Below are 18,568 nucleotides of genomic sequence, written 5' to 3'. Positions count from 1 at the left end.
TGATAATATACAATGTCAATAATCAAGACGGGAACAAGATCATTGACGAACCAATCTTGGACTATATCCATTTATAACAAAGTTTAAAACGTCTAGACTTGTAACTTTTTATTTATTGAAGTGGCACATTAATTGGAAATTCCGTGCCTACTTTAGTGGATAACTTTATGTTCATACTATGTATAGACCAATATTGGATTAGAATACTTTGTTTTAGATCTCTTCAAGTAGCTGAGAACCGAGAAGGAAAAATGGCAATTGACGGCATGGCTATTGATGGACAAGTTAGCGATAACCGCTTTAATAGGAAGATAACATTTGCGGTTGTCATTAGTAGCATTGTTGCTGCATCAGGCGGCCTAATTTTTGGATTTGATAATGGAATTTCATGTAAATATACTTCGTTTCTTTTTCATTGTCCATTTTATTAGACTGATCGAGTTCCAGTTTTCTGGCGTTGAAACAACGGGTAATCATAGAATATATGTTCACTCAAAAACTAATTTTGTTTTCCGATAAGCAGTTTAAAAAGGAACTTTTTGAGCATTTTTTTTGAGCCAGTGAATCCGAAATTTTGAATTTGTAAGAGTCATAGAAAATTGCCTATTAACAGGGAGGAAGTGACTTATATTATACTATCTTTCGTGTCCAAGGAAAGAAGATGTACAGCACTATTTATTTTGGAAATAAAATTTCTAGGATATTATCGAAACCACTGGCTAGACATCGTCTCATTCGTTTGTGTACTTTAGAGTGATGTACAAATCAGAAATAAACAAATGAACATAAAGGACATTGTGAGGGTTAATGTCACGTATGATCACTTGAACTTGTTAGAGTACCACATTGGTTGGGGAATGGGTGTGATCTGCTTATATGGATTTAAGCAATCCTCACCTCATGAGCTAACTTTTGGGTTGAGTTAGGCTCAAGTGTCATATCTTTACAAAACTTTACCTACTATAACATTAAAGTTACAAAACTATTTCACATATGTGAAATAAACACTAACCGTTTGCAAGACGTGATCATAATATCTATGTTGTACACAGAGATTTAATTTGTACATCAGGCGGAGTGACAACAATAAAGCCATTCCTTGAAAAATTCTTCCCATCAAATGCGAAGGTGTGCTACATTTAGTCTTTCAAGCAAACGTGTATTGTGTATACGACAGTGAGGTTTTAACAGCCTTCACTTCATCACTCTATATAGCTGACTTGGTTGCGTCTCTCGTAGCTGGTCATCTCACGGCAACCATAGGACGAAGAAACATAATGGTAGTAGGAGGCTGCACTTTCTTTGTGTGGCTCTTATCAATGGTGCTGCTCAAAACATTTCTATGCTCATCTTTGGTCACATTTTGCTAGGCTTTGGTGTTGGCTTTACTAACCAGGTAGCAAAACATAGTTTAGTAATCTTATTTTGGTAAGTATAACAAATAATCTAATATAGTGTGAAAATTGTTTACATCGCCAGTCATTATTTTGATTCAAATTAACTAATTGATAAAATTGAAACCTCAATGTAAGGATTTCTTAACATTAAAATGAAGAGATTCAAGAACATGCATGCTTTATATTTTGACAAAAAAAGTATTTACCATCTGTATGTTTGATCATCATGTAAAGCAGTAAAAGGACAAAGGAGACATAGTTTGGAAGTATATTTAATTATCGTATTCCATCATAATATTTGTGCATGTATTTGAAGGCTACTCCTGTGTACCTGTCAGAAATGGCACCTTCAAAATGGCGTGGTGCATTCAGCACAGGCTTCCAATTCTTCATAGGCCTTGGCATTGTTACTGTAAATTGCATAAATTATGGCACCTCTAGCTCGGTGGGATGGTGCCTTTCCTCGCCTAACCATAGTTCCAGCCGCAACAATGACCATAGGTGCACTTCTCATTCTTTTGTTTTTAAAAAAAAATGGTGGTGTCAGGGTCAATTTGCAAACACCTCAACTATTTTCTTGCTATATCCCTTTGGCACACATATTGTGTATTTCTGCCCATTAAAACCTAGTCATATGAAAAGAAATCACCTATCCTTTAGTATGGGACCTTTACTTTTGAGTCCTAAAGCAAATGCTTCAATTTCCTTGCCCTTGAGCCAGCCTTGCATTTTATATCTTTGACGAGACTTGAACCACGAGCTTCCATAATTTTTATCTCATTATATGACCACACCTTGGGCACAGGTGCACTTCTCATTTCCAACACACCTAGCAGCCTATTGTGCGAGGAAAATTGGAGCAGGCAAAGCAATCTCTGGAAAAAGTTCAAGGAACCAATAACAACACTGAAATTGAAGCTGAGTTAGCTGATTTTATTAAGTCTTTTGAAATTGCAAGAGCTTCACAGGAATAGCCTTCTGTGACAATGTTTAAGAGACAACACCGGCCTCATTTGTTCATGTCCATTGCCATACCATTTTTCCAGCAAATTAGTGGTATTGATATCATTGCATTCTAGGCATCTGTGCTTTTTCGATCAGTAGGTTTAGGAAATAACTCGGCTCTACTGAGTCTTTGTGATTCTTGGAGTATTTAATCTTGGTTCAATCCTTGTGTCTGCTGGTATCGTTGATCGGTTTGGTCGGAGATTTCTCGTCATACAGGGCGGAGTACAAATGCTCATCTGCTAGGTGCATGTTTTAACTATATATATAACTGGCACAACTCATTATGCAGATAAACAATCCAAGATAATTCTCGCCCTAAATAATTAGTTGATGAGTTTAGTTCTGTATACTGAGAGTGTATAATTTTTTTCTAGGGATCCTTTTGTTTATGTCCCTTTGGACAAACTTAATTACCTGCAGTAGCCCAAATATACAAAACCTATAGACTGATATGTATATTATACGTATAGTATATGTACATTATAATATAGAATATGTATATTATATGTATATTTAAGTATAAGTATGTAAAACCTAAACACTTGCTGGCTATTTTGTAAGCTAGATCACCCAAAGGTATTGGGTTGTAATTGACCCTTTTTTCTACAAGAAGCCAAATAAGGTAACCTGAAAAATAGAAGGACACAGAATTAAGTGAAGTGCAATTGGTTAATGTCTTATTAAGGGTCCAGATATATAAGTACGCAAAGAGTTTAACTTTTATGTAGTGCAGGGCATAATTCTCTTACATTATCAAGTTAAATTGACTTGCAATAACAAGTAACTGCTTACAACAAGTTTGATCTTGTAACCACGAACGTAGAGTAATTAGCTTGCTATAACAGTTTAAATTAGACTAATAATGCAAAACAACTTTATATTGTCTGTATATGTAGCTCAGATCCTTATGTTAATTACATCATTGGTTTAATGTTGGTGAAGGTAGAAGCAAGCAGCTTCAATAGGTGAAAATGGAAGCAAACACATTAGCAAGCAATATGCTGCCGTAGTACTTGCCCTCGTGTGTATCTATGCTGCAGGTTTTGGTTGGTCATGGGGTCTTCTAAGTTGGCTCATTCCAAGCGAAATATTTCCGATGAACATTCGATCAACTGGACAGAGCATAAGTGTGGCCGTGAACTTTGCCACCACATTTGTGTTGTCTCAAACATTCTTGGCAGGGGCGGAGCTATAACCTTGGAAGGGTGGTCAGATGAACACCATTCGCCGGAAAATTTCACCGTATGTGTAGGTCAAATGTCGTTGTTATCAGATAATTACTTAACCCTAAACACCCTTGACACATCCAGCAGTGATAGCGAAGCGGTCAAGGGTGTTCAGCTTGTGTAAAGATGCGCGGGTTCGAACCCATGCGGCTGTTCAACTTATATCATATTTTTCACATTCAAAATTTGCAAACTTTCGCCAACATTTTTAAATGTGTCTTTTTAATCATATTGACATAAGAAGAATTTCAACTTATAGTACTTTTCATATAGTAATTAAATATCTAAATTTTAATTTTAGAATATTGAATTGATTTAATTCAATTTAACTTTAAAATTAGTCAACTTGAATCTCGAGAACTAAAAAGTGTCACATAAATTACAAAGGATTTCAGTTAAATCACAAAACTAGTGACAAAGCGTAGACAGCCTTTTTCATTATTCTTAAATATTTTGGTGACAATGGGCTTGTTTGGTTGGGGAACAAGTGATCGCGGGATAACTAATCCCGGGATTAGTTATCCCGGGATTGTTATTCCACCCTCTATGTGGGATAAAATAACACTCTACTATCGGGATAACTAATCTCGGGATTAGTTATCCTATGGTTTTATCCCAACCAAACGTGGGATAAGATGGTACTAAATTTTTATCTCAGGACTAGTTTTGCTTATCCATCATACCAAACGACCCCTTAGTGTCTTAGCTACGTTTTGCATTTTTTTAGTTTGGATTATTATATTGTATCTTGTAGTTATTTTTCTAATTAGAATAGATATATTTTAAATACCAACAGATTCATCTTATACAAATTAAAATGCTCTATAATAAATGATAGAAATTTTAGGCGATTTTGTGGTGCCTGATGTACAAAAGAGATATTTAGTATAGCTTTTAATGAGGCTATTATAAAAATATTTCAAGATATAAATCTTCTCGAATAGGATTCAATAATATATTTGGATTATGCTTTCACTAGAAGATTTTTTTTTTTTTTTGGTCTTTTATGTTTAGTTTAAGTTTATACAATTTTTAGTACTATGATAAGTGCTTTCATGACTTAGCTAAATATTATGTAGCTTGACTTCATTTTTTTCGCACCAAATCATCGATTTAAAAAAAAAAAAATATATATATATATATATATATATTTACCTCTTCGAAGTTTGAACACCCTTCGCTAAAATCCTGGCTCCGCCACTGATTCTTGGCCATGCTCTGTCACTTCAAGTATGGGGCTTTCTTGTTCTTTGCTGGTTGGATTACTGTTATGACCATTTTATTGTGATGTTCATGCCTGAGACTAAAGGTGTTGCTTTGAATTCCATGCATCAAGTGTGGGAGAACCACTGGTTTTGGGGTAGGTATGTTAAAAGATCAACCCTAGTGCCACAGCAAAGAAGTTAAGTTGATTATAAAAAAAGTTTGTATGTAGTTGCTTTTGTAATCTTAAAAGCGGGATTCTAACATAAGGGATCACTGGGCAATAGAAATTTATAGTTACTTTTTTATTGATTGAGTTTAAGGTATTTAAAGTTAAGTATTGGTATCAATGCAACAACAGACATGTGTGAAATGAAATTATGAGATGACATATGTTTTGAAGCCAATAGGACATGTAAAAGCAAAAATCAAAAGTTCAGTACATCCAAATAGAAACTTATCCTAATTATAACAGATAACAACACCCAATGAAATAACACAATAGAAATTATAGAGTAGATTAACATGCTTGCAATATGTTCCATCTACATACCTAGCCTCTCAGTAGTGGCTTCGTCTCAATTATCGAATCTGGAACTCCAACAAGCTTGCAATTATGCGTTTGTTTACTAGATTCGGGACAAAGATGGTGGTGGCTGCCTGTCACGACCCAAATCTGACACTCAGGCCGTGACCGGGCACCTTTCGAGCTTCTACCCATAAGGCGAAACCTCTAAGCTAATAATGCGAAAATTAACTAATAAAATGAATAATACGCAAAGTCTCATAATATAAAGAAAAGTGCGGAAGCGAAATACAAATACTGAGTCTTGCCCATAAACCCCATAAAATGTCTAAGTCATGGAACTACTAGTCTGAATATAAAAGTACGAGACATAGCTCGGAATACTACTATGTCAACTAAAGAAGAAGAAGCTGCCATGATCTAATGGTGGCTCACCTCAACCGAACCGGATCGAACGAAAGTTTGGAATGAATCAAGTATCGGCTACACAGTGGTCACCGTTAACACACACACACATACAACATCAACAAGCGTGAGTCTAAAAGACCCAGCAAGATCATCGACACTCTCAGCTTACCCCTGGGGCAAGTCTTTGAAATCCCTAAAAATGCATAAAAGCAATTGCACAGTACAAGTATATTAAATATATACAAACACTGAAGCTAAAGCTGAAATCATGAAGCATAAACAAGCAAAACATGAAATACTCTAAATCTGAATCTATGCTCACTGGACATAGTACGTATTTATCTATGTCTTACCCCATTTTCCGGAGAGGGCATTATTTACCCCCATCTTACCCAGACGAGCAATACATGAAATACCCGAATACGAATGTATGCTCACGGGACATAGTACGTATTTGTCTATGTCTTACCCCGTCTTCCGGAGAGGGCATTATTTACCCCCATCTTACCCGGGTTACTTAAAATTCTAGCATCTATCTCTCACCGAACATCAATGGAACCTGTGAAAGTATGCCCCTCTGAAGATATGATAAGTGGAACATACATCCATTCACTACCACTTCTAAACTTTACATTTGTATACATAGTATCTATTTAAGCGAAATTACGCTAAAGGACTCATACGGTCATTACTTTAGAAACTTCGAAATTATCCAATTTAGATCATGCTTGCCCACTCACACGAACTAAATGGTTTAAATGCATACATACAACACAAACCATATGCTTTTTATGAAAAGCAAGTAAACTAAGAGTTTAAGCCTCACTTGCCTTATAATAGGAACGCAATTCTCTTGAAGTGTCAAATCTTCAAACAATCTCCAATAGCCTCAATCTATTCAATACCATAAATAAATATTCCAAATTAGCCTAGGAAAACTAATCCTATAATTTTAGGTTTAGAACTAAATCTCAACATTCTATACCTTGATTTCATAATTCTTTTAAAAAGTGAAAGTTGTATCTCAATACTAATTTGTCTCAAATTATAACACCTTTCTGTTAAGATTCAACTCTACGGAAACAATAGTCAAAAAGGACAATGATGTTGTTGCTGCGTACAAAAGTTCCGGAGGTACTACAGTCAAACATTACCTAACTATTTTCTTCTTTTACAGGATATAATTGTAGTCTACCTAAACTGACTCATTGCTCAAGAAAAGAATAAATTTTGATTGAGATCCATACCTGGAATTAAAGAAACCAATAGAAACTATGACGGTTTGCTCCACTTCGCACGACTACAGTGCTTTCCTCTAAGTCAGTGAAATATAACTTACAGGTAACTGAGGCTTGGGTGAATATTATATAAAACGGGTGGGCCCATTACTAGTGAATTCTCATGATTTTCACTCAAAGGCACATCTATGGGCTACTTGTCACTATCTTGAATAAATCCCAAAAGCCCACATTTAGTAATATGGAACAAAATAAAGACGGGCCCACTAGAACAATTGACACCTTGCAAATAATCTACTTTACTGCTGTATCTATGCATTCATGCCTCTTCCTATAAAAAAAATTTATATATGTGTCAACTCTTAATCCCTACTAAAGTTATATCCTAGCCTAGCCTATAATTTATATAACAAACACTACTGTACCTCTGCAAGTATTTACAAAGGATATGTCATTATGTGAACCATTAAACTAACTAAACTCTATAATTAATAAATTAACACACATAACCACTATAAGAATAATATCGAATTGTTACACTGTCGAAAATCTAAAACAGCTCCATCATTGCCAAATAACAGGCATAATCCAGAATTGAGATAATATTGGTAAAAACATATAGATGTGTGCCAATTCTAGGTTATAAAACAATATGATTGTTGCCTGTTTTCAAGAATTGGGATTCTTGAGGGTCTTCTTTATCCTTTTTATCTTGGGTTCTACATTGTCGTTCTTCAAAGGCGATCCAATGTTTTAGTTGATTGCATGAAATGTTCATCTAGAGTTTTAGATTCTTCTGATTAAATTTCTTCAGACTATCTTTTGGTTATTTCTAGTCGAAATCTATCTTTAACTTTTTTTTTTAATTATTGTTATTTGATATTCCGTTGTCATCTGTTTCTGGATCACATCATAGTATCTCCCAACAAGATGATATTTTACAATATAGAGATTGATTAGAATGAAGAAGACAATACAAACCTCAGCAATTAATACAAAAAGTACGAAGGGAGCAATTAACGTTTCTATGCAATAACCTCAGCATAATGGTCTACCACTTGCTTATTGTGATTATGTAATATAAAGAACACGAAAAAGGTGGAAGTAGTATTTTCCACTCTTAAAAGTTATAGATGTTAATATAAGCAGAATTTGCTCAATTGTTTTTCACTTTATTTGGGACAAAATGCATGTTTTGGTCCCTTTTTTTTTTTTTTCGTGTTTACATGCCTACCGAATTGATTTCCCTCTTTAACGACATTCAAGAAGGGGAAGCATGTCAATTGTTGTCGACTTTCTCATTTTCTGGACCAACCAGGGACATGGCGCCCTGTAATTTTTTTAAGTAAGAGATTGACTTCCCATCTAAATTAATAAAACCTGTTTTTTTCATCAGTAATCGGAAGACTGAGCTTGAATAACTTGGCTTTTATAGCTCAGTGCTGACTTATCTTTGCAATTGTAAATGAAACAGAGTAACCATAAGTTGTAACTCAAGGCTATATTTCTGTATACATCATTTTAATTCAACAAATACGATTCAAGTATACAGGACTATAATTAATGAACATACTTTAAATTGACTGAAAATTTGGTGCCTTCAACTTTATTATCTATCGGTAAAAATATATCAAGCTAGGTTGTCTACAGCAAATATGTCCTATATTTAACATGTTGTACTTATGCATGAGCTTGTATTTGGTGGGGGACTACAGAGTAATGGTAGTTATATTTTCAGTACTGTGGCAATTACCAAAAACTTAAAATCAGGAGAAAGAAGAGAGCTCCGTACTGCTAGCGTCCATTTGACTCTTATCAATTTAGCTAGATTGGGGATTACACTCGATTTAACTTGATACTGTAGCAATTTTTGCCGATCTCAATACAGGGAAATTGACACTTTAAAAATTTCGTTGGATTCGAATTATACTCCGATGGACTAGATATTTTAGCAATTTGGGCCAAATTCTCCGTATGTCATTTATTTGGCCGCATTTAATTTAGGAAACTTACATAAACAGCTACCTTTTATAAGCTCCTAACAACATATATCTATAAGTTTGTAATTTACAAATAGTAGCTACCTTTTATGTGGTTTCGGCTGTATTTCCGTTTTTTTAAATACAACGAAATCCATGTATCGTAAAAGCAGAATAGAGTAAACTCTAAATACACAAACGATATCGGCTGTATTTCCGTGTTTTAACTATAGCGAAATACAAATATCATGAAAATAGAGTGAAGTAAATCCTTTAAATAAGAAGTTATGTATTTCATTGTATTTATACTGATAATCCTTTTGTCTTGGCTGTATTTAAATGAATTTTAGTTCAGATCAGTAAAGTCACCGCCTGACGTCGCATTAGTTGAATGTATTCGACTGTATTTGAATGTATTTACACTCAAAAAATGACGAAAATGAAGAATACAGTCAAATCTAGTCATAACTCCGGCGAAAATACAAAATACACTATATTTAAAAGAAAGAATACAATAACACCGGTCGGATCTCCAATGAAATACAGAAATATAAGCGAATATAAAAAAATACACTCTATTCAAAAAAATACAAGCGAAATATAAAATACCGCTATATTTACACCAAATAAATTATGTAGATAATTCAGGAAGCGATTGTGATATTGAAGGATGGAACTGGATCAAGTTAGTATGCGATACAAAAGTTTATTGAAGATAAGTAGAAGAATCTTCCATCAAATTTTAGGAAATTGTTGCTTGGTCAATTGAAGAAACTTGTTGCTTCTGGTAAACTTGTCAAAATTAAGAGTTCCTACAAACTTCCTTCAAAAGCCGCTGCTACTACTGTGCCAGCCAAAACGAAGCCGGCAGCTAAGCCAAAAGCAGCAACAAAGGCGGGTAAGCCGATGCGTCGGACCTGGGCATCAGATCTGAGTGTCGGATCTCCGGTGTGAGGGAGAGGAGAGGAGAGAGGTGTTGTTGTCGTGGTTTGTCGCTGGAGCTCCGGCAGTGAGGCGGCGGCAGTTGTGTTATTGAATAGGCAGGAGAGAGAATTTTTTTAGGGTTTAGAGAAGATGAAAATTCTTAAATGTATAGTGAGAGAATAGAGAGGCATACGTATTTTGAAAGTTACTGGACCAATTATGGAATGTAATTTTGAAAATATAAAGCTACGAAAATTAAATAAAAAATAAGGTAGTTATTATTCATAAATAAATCTTAGAGATAGCTATGGCAAGTAAATTTCCCTCCTTTTTTTTTTTTTTTTGAGTAGATTGCCCTTCTTTTAGGATGGTCTTTAATTTTTGTCCCTCAAATTCTTTGGTCTTTAGTTTTTACCCTTCACCTAAAAAGGTGGCTGAAAATACGCGAGGTTCTGAGTTTGAATCCGCTCAGTCAAAAAAAAATCGCAAGGTAAGACTTTTGCAAAAGTCTGCCGTCTGCAGCATAGGTTTTATGTAACTTCTTCCGAATAGGCATAAGTAAATTGAAGCAACCAAGCTACTGATTTGAAATAAATAATAAATTGCAGAAAAATAATTAAAAGAGTGATGATTTCAATTTTCTTAGATAGATCCAGTGATTACACAATAAGGGAATATAAAGGCAACCCTACTACAACTGGCTAACTACTAGTACTATTTAGGAACACATGGCACAATGCCATTTAGGGAATTAATTAAAGGACAACATAATAAAAGGCCTAAGGATAATGGGCCAACTAAATACTGAGTTCTGGATTGAGGAATTAACGGGTCAGCCCCAATTCATGAACCAACCCAAATGTCACAGTTGAAATCGCGACATCCCATTCCCCTTCGGACAAAAAACCCTCATCTTCTGCACTTCACTGATCGAAATTAGGAAACTGAGATTTTCGGAACGAATAATCCTCCCATGTCGCTTCTTTCTTTGACAAATTGGCCCATTGCACTAACACTTATGTGATGCATGATTCCTCCATTTCACGATCTTCGTTTCCAAGATCACGAGTAGTTATGCTAAGATTTGACCATCATCGGAGCAAAAGGGTGGATCTTTGGACGGAACCACCTTCTCGCCGATCTTCTTCTTCAATTGCGATACGTGGAATACTGGATGGATGCTCGAGGTTGCTAGTAATTTGAGTTCATATGCTATGGGTCCCAATTTCCTAATTACCTCATAGGGTCCGAAGAATTTGGTTGATAATTTCAAATTGTTCCTCACGGCAACTGAGATCTGCCGATAAGGTTGCAATTTCAGGTAAACCATGTCTCTTATTTCAAAAACCCTTTCACTTCTCTTCAAATCTGCATACTGTTTCATTCTATTTTATGCTTTGATGGGGTTATCCTTGAGGATTTTGTTGATAATTTTTCTGTCGCTTATCAATTGATCAATTGTTTCTAACTTGGATTGTGCGATTAGTTCAAATGAAGGTAATAGGGGTTCATACCCATAAAGGGCCTTGAAGGGTGTCATTCCTATGGCGGATTGGAAGTTTGTACTGTACCAAACTCCGCCATAGGAATCCACTTGCGCCATTCCTTGGGACGATGTCCTATCATGCAACGTAGGTAAGCTTCCACATATTGGAGTCTTTTTGATTGCCCATCGGATTGCGGGTGATAGGCCGATATCAACTTGTAACCCTTTAAATATTTCCCTCCAGAATAAGCTTGTGAATATAGGATCACGATCAGACAGAACAGAAGTAGGAACCCCGCGGAGTTTGCAGATGTTATCAAGAAATAATTGTGCTACTCTAGAAGCATTATAAGGATGTGACAAGGTAAACAAATGTGTGTACTTAGTAAACCTATCAATGACATTAATATGATATTTTTCCCATGTGACTTTGGCAGTCCCTCAATGAAGTCCATGGCTAGGTGTTCCTAAGCTCTACCAGGGATGGGGAGTGGTTGCAAGAGACCAGGGTAAGGAACATGTTCTGACTTGTTCCTTTGACAAACCTCACAACTTTGCACTTTTTTCTTAATATCATTAAGTAGGCCAGGCCAATAGAATAAGGCTCTTAGTCTTTATTGAGTTCCCAAAATACCTGAATGACCTCCCCAAGGAATAGAATGCATCTGATCAATTAATTGTTCTCTTAATTGTCGATAATTGCCAACAAACAATTTCCCATCCACTCTGAGTATTCCATTTTGCACAGTAGTATTAGGCAGTGCACTTGCATCAATTAATAATTGTGACAACATGTGTTGTGCTTCTTGGTCTATTTGGTAGCTTTCCATCAAATCTGTAATCTATTTCGGTACTACATCAGTTAATCCATTACATTCATCATTGCCTTCAAACCTTTTTAATAATGCATGTGCCACAATATTTTCCGCCCCTTTCTTGTAGTGTATTTCATAGCTCAGACCCATAAGCTTAGAAATTCCTTCGTGTTGAAGGGCGGTGGTGATTCTTTGGTCTCTTAAGAACTTGAGACTGAAGTGATCAGTTCTAATGATAAAATGGCTAGGCTGTAAGTTATGCCTTCATTTTTTTACTGCCATCAACAAAGCAATTAGTTCCTCTTCATAAATTGAAAGTCCCAAGCGTTCAGAACTTAAAGCTTGGCTAAGGAAGGCAATAGCTTTGTTCTATTGCATCAAAACTGCCCCTACACTTGTACTACTAGCATCTACTTCTACCACAAATGGAATAGAGAAATTGGGTAGGGCTAACACTGGGGCCCTGATCATGGCATTTTTTAGGTCATCAAAGGCAATTGCTGCTTGAGAATTCTAACTGAATCCTCCTCTCTTTAGAAGTTCAGTCAATGATTTGCTTATGATGGAAAACTTATTGATGAACCTTCTATAGTAACCTGTTAACCTTAGGAACCTTCTTAATTCTTTGATAGTTTTGGGATAGGGCCAACTCACCATTGCCTCAATCTTGAATGGGTCAGTGCTCACCCCTTGTCCAGATATAATGTGTCCAAGATACTCAACTTGTTCTCCAGTAAAACTGCATTTGGACATCTTAGCAAACAACTGATTAGCCTCCAAGATCTTGAAAACCTTCCTTAAATGATGTACATGATCTTGTAAAGTAACACTATAGATAAGAATATTATCAAAGAAAACAAGAACAAATTTTCTGATGAAGGGACCAAAAACTTCTTGCATAAGGGCTTGAAAGGTGGCTGGGGCATTAGTGAGCCCAAATGGCATCACCTTAAATTCCCAAAGCCCATGATGAGTCCGGAATGCTATTTTGAATTCATCCCCTGGCCTCATTCTAATTTGATGATACCCCGACCTTAAATCCAACTTAGAGAAGAATTTAGCACCATTTAATTCATCTAAGAGATCTTCTACTATTGGAATTGGGTATTTGTTCTTAATTGTGATATCGTTTAGCTTCATAATCAACACAAAACTGCCATGTTGGATAACCAATAAACCCTTCAAAACTAGTTTTTCTAATTTCCTAAAAATTAGGTGGTGACTCTTTCAAAATAAAGTCCGAAAGAGCACCAACGAGTTCGAAGTAGCTTTCCGAGCGTTAACCCCGCCCGCGAAATGCGAACCGTTACACACGCAGAACAGTGGATATGCTTTTTGTAAAATGATATAAAGGTGATTTAACATTAATACACTTAAAACGAAATTTTCCACAATTTCTTAACAGCTTCTATGTCAAGTGTGGTGGATCCGTTGTCAATGAAGGGACGAGGAGGTTGAGAAGCATTAAAAGGATGAAGAGGCCGGCGGTACTAGATCTCAGGAAATTAAAGAAAATACTTAATTTTGTAGAAAGCGCGGTGTTTAAATCAATGCATTTGCTCTTTCTATTCATCCTTGAATTTTGCATTTAAGTGAATTCAATATGATTTAATAATAGGTAGCTGCCTGCTACATTTAATTTAACACAACCCCCCTCTTCCATTCTCACATTTCTCTCTTGCTCTCTTTATACTCCCTCCGGATAAAAAAAGTAGTCACTTAGCCAATTGCACACCCCTTAAGAAAATACTAACTCCTAGAAAGAAAAAAAATAGGTAATTTGACTAAAATGCTCCTAATTAAATAGGTATTGAGATTTAGTCACTTAACACTTATTAAGAGGAAATCTGGAAAAATGAAGTTAATTATTTCTTGATTTGGTAAGTGAACACTCATTTTAAATCAAAAAATAAAGGTTATGTGGACACTCTTTTTAAACCCGAGAGAGTACTACATATATCTACAAACATAAATCATCATTAAAACGTCCCTATTTAATGTCTCCTTTTCCCGCTTGATTTGTTCTTTTCGTTACTTCTTTACTTAATTATTTGCAGTATCGATCTAATGAGTTATTCAGGACAAATTTAAGTTACATACAGGAAGTGTATAAGATTAAGTTGGCCAGAGTAACGTACGCATATTTTTTTATAAATGGTGTCAACATTTGAAGAAATGAACCAATGAGTAAATCACTATAATGATAATATTATCATTTTTTAAAATTTATATCCATTTTTTTCATTTTGCTTATTATCAACATATATATTTAATTAAAAAAAAACTAACGCAGCAGTGTCATGTGACGACATGATGGGGCATGGTGTATCCGCCCCTAAGTTGATTTGTTAGCATGTTATAACTCAATTTTCTGTATTATCACATTAGATTTGATATAAGAGTGGTTATCTCTTGTATGAATATCAATTTAACTTGATTATAAAGAAAATTTGATTCATTAAGAAAATCGATCGGGTTTGCTTCTTGGTGGAGTAGTAGTAAATTAGTCAATGAATGTGCGGTTGGTGAATATACATAAATAGGTTACGTACGTACTTTCCCGGCTTATGGGCTAAGCATAATGAGCCATGCATGGCTTTTTATGTTTCCTCATTAGAAGATGCCTACTCAATATTCAACTCACTTGTGCTACCTCTTTTTCTATGTTCCATTGATACATGGCTGTGTGATGTTTTCAATTATGTAGAAAAATTAAAACTTAACTGATACTTTATTATTCGCTTATAGATGTTGGGATTTTAGAATACTCGTCCCTATTCGCTTCACCCTGTTTGTTTGTTTCTTTTTTTTTTTTTTTTTTTTCCTTCTTTTTATGTTTTAATTTAGACAACCTATATTTAAATGCACTTGGCCCAACTAATTTGAATTTGCATCGAATAGAACGCAATACTTTTAATTAAGGGTGAAGAAATTTGAAACGTCACATCACACTCCTTCAATTTGTTACTAATTGGATGAGGCGTTATTTAGATTATAAGAGAGACATAATAACAATGACAACTATTATATGATAACGTAGTCTTACAAAACCCATGGTACTGACTCCTTTGATTTTGACCTCCAATTGCCAGTAGTACAAGAAATAAGAAGTAAATATACAATTAGTGAAAAGGTTGGTGCTTTGATTTTGACCTCTGTTCTTCATTTTTGTTGACGAGGGAGAGGCCATGGTTGAAAGATGTGAATCTTGAAAATGGCTCTAATACCATGCAAAAATTATAATATGCCATAAAAAATTATAAGTTGTTGTACACATTATCAGAGCACATACAGACTTAGAGATAGTTAGCAAATGTTAACCGACTTTTGTATTTGAAATATAAGAGGTTAACTTAGCATTTTATCTCTCGCAATTTCTGAATGTGTTTTGCATTTTTGCAATTGTAGTTCATGTGTTATCCGATTTATAAGCTCATCAAATCTTCAATGTTCTGTATATGCATGACTCAACTTTTATCTCTTAACTAATTCAGGGAACCAAATTATTTAGGAATTTAATGGTCTCACTATAGCTTCTAGAGTTTATATATCTTTGAACTATTAGTGGATAGTTAATAGTTATTTCATACCATGGTGTTAAGTTACTACAACAATATATAAGTATATAACAATTCATAACAAGTTGGAAATGTAATATAGGCAGACACCACACTGAACTCCATATTATCATTTTATTAGATCATAAGAGAATTGACCCCAAGAATAATCAAGTAAATTGGTAAAAGAAAAAAAAGTGTTGCAAAATACAGACGACTGAAGTTGAAGGGAATTAGTTTCAATTGAAGTGATGAGACAAAGAAGTAGAGGGTGGGGGGAGGAGGAATACGTATTCATGACTCATTTAAATGTTGGTTGTTTAAAAATGGTTGAGGGCCGTTGTGAGCTATTAAAAGCATACATATAGTGACAAAGATTATGTGTAGTTTCAATGGATAGGTAATTGTTACGATTTTTTTTTTTTTTTTTTTTTTTTTTTGAAAAAGAGATGCAAGCAATATGTTGAAAACATGGATTTTTTTGTTTGTTGAAAATATGGTTGAAAATTCGTCTCATAACTAACTATACCACTTTAAGTGAACGCATAAACCAAGTAGTTAACTTCTACAACTAAAATTCTAGACTCTTAACTACCACTACAGAAACTGAATATTCTAATAAATCAAATGATAAATTCCTCCTATGCCTAAATAACTAATTAAGAATCATGACTTCGTAACAATTCTATAGTACTTCCTCCATCCCAAATTAGTTGACAGGCCTCCTTCTCGAGAATTAATTTGACTGATCTTCAAAGCTAAATTGAATTAGATCAACTTAATATTCTACAATTTCTTAAATAATCGAAAACTATATGAAAAATACTACAAGTTGCAACCTTCCGCATATCAATTTGATACTATATTTTAAAATGCTGATCAAAGTTCACATAATTTAACTCTTCAAAAGTGAAACATGACAATCTATTCGGAAAGAAGGGAGTAATAAAAAATCAACTAACTCATGATATATATAAACATTTTTTATGATGTTTCTTTTCCTTTTTCCAATGGTTGTATAGAGCTTTTAAAGTTTTTAGTAGTTATTTGAGTGAGCCATTTAAGAAAGTTGGGAGTATTAATGAGTTATGACCACCTCCTTATTAAATTTTCTCTAGCTATTCAACGCCCTTCTTCAACTGTATACGGACTCTTCTTATTTAATGACAGTTTCGTATATATAAACACCCCCCCCCCCCGGGCCACACACACACACACCACCTTACCCCCTCTTCATCTTCTCTATCACTTATTAACGTCACCGCCTATGTGTCTAAATACAATAACTCTACAGCTAATCTTTTGTCTAGGCTTCCTGTAGAAGAAAACTGTGACGTATATCTGCTTTTAAGTGTGTAGTTGGAAGATGTATCATTAGGGGTCGTTTGGTTTTACTGCATTAAATTTTGATTAATTGATTAGTCATATGAAAAAACGTGTTTGATTAGTCTTATTAGACTCTGCATGCACTATTAATATTCGTCAAAATAAGTTATGCAAGAATATGTGTGTTATTACACTTTGTGTATCACTTGTCCGGTTCATATTTTGCATTCTCCTTAGGAAAGCTTAATTAAGTGTAATTTATAAATTATCCTTATTAATATGCTTTTCCGTCTCAAAATAAGTGTCATGCAAGCAAAAATCACGTTCATTAAAAAAAAATCAATAAATACAATGTAAAGTTTACTAAACTACCCCGGTTATTTGTTAGATGTTCTTTGAAAATTGAGCAATATGAAAGAGGACTATTTATTTAATGATAAGGGCATAGTTGGAAACACTTATTAATTTTTGTCTTGAATTCCTAAGGTGACACTTATTTTGAGACATTATTTTTGCTAAGGTGATCTTTTATTTTGGGACGGAGGGAGTATAAGCATAGAAATCTATAGTTTCTTACAAGCATCGAAAGAAAAAGAAATCGTGCGTAATGGATTAAAGATAAAGGATCTCGTGAAGATCTTCCTTAAAGATTTATCCCATACCGCAGGGATAAATATCTCTCAGGAATGAACATTTTCGAGTTCTTTCCCATCCATTTTAAAGTAATTGGCATTAATGACAGCTTGCAATACACACCACGATATTTTACACCGGTCAGTTGTTGATAGTAGGCCAACAATAATCAGAGGACAGTGACAAGAATGCAATAACTCAAAAGTCATTGAATTTCTTGTAAATATAAATTACTTCTTGGTTATAAAGTGTGTGTATATATATATACATACAGTGGCGGAGTCACACTATGAACCCCCTAAATTTTGAAAAAATCTTTTTGTTTTTTATAAGGTTAAAATTATTTTTTATGTATATATAGTAGATATTGAACCCCCGTAAAGACTTCTTCGTATGTTTACTTTTTTATATTTTGAACCTCCTCTTAATTTGAAATTAACGCTCTTTGTATGTATATATATATATATATATATATATGGTAGAGGTTTTTTACATCTCGATAGGATTAGTAAGGTAAGGCCTAACCCCCTTGCTTGTATTTGTCCTTTGCGTTTCGCTTTTATTATATAAATAATAAAAAATTCAATTCTCATCTTTTTAAAGTTAAAAACAACTAAGCATTATTATTAAATAGTGATCAACGAATAACCCTTTTTCTTGTTTAAAGCCAAGAAAATTGAAAGTCCAAAACTTTAGGTGTTCAAAAACCTAGGGTTTGTATTGGTTGATGTGGAACTGATTTTGCTATTGAAATCCGTCTATAATCTCTTGAAATCCGAAAATATTGATTTGGTGTACATACTCGTTTAGAGGTTAACTCTTACATACCGTCGGTATAAAGA

The 18,568-nt window shown here is 34.5% G+C and overlaps 1 pseudogene; it reads left to right on the top strand.

Moving 5' to 3' along the window:
• The first annotated feature begins 251 nt into the window (after nt 1–251).
• LOC132034857 (sugar transport protein 5-like) lies at nt 252–5,080 on the top strand (annotated as a pseudogene).
• The last annotated feature ends 13,488 nt before the right edge of the window (nt 5,081–18,568 follow it).

This window comes from Lycium ferocissimum, chromosome 10 (genome assembly GCF_029784015.1).
Source record: "Lycium ferocissimum isolate CSIRO_LF1 chromosome 10, AGI_CSIRO_Lferr_CH_V1, whole genome shotgun sequence".
NCBI lineage: Eukaryota > Viridiplantae > Streptophyta > Magnoliopsida > Solanales > Solanaceae > Lycium > Lycium ferocissimum.
Note: the sequence above shows the minus strand (reverse complement) of the source record. Positions and strands in the feature narration are given on the sequence as shown.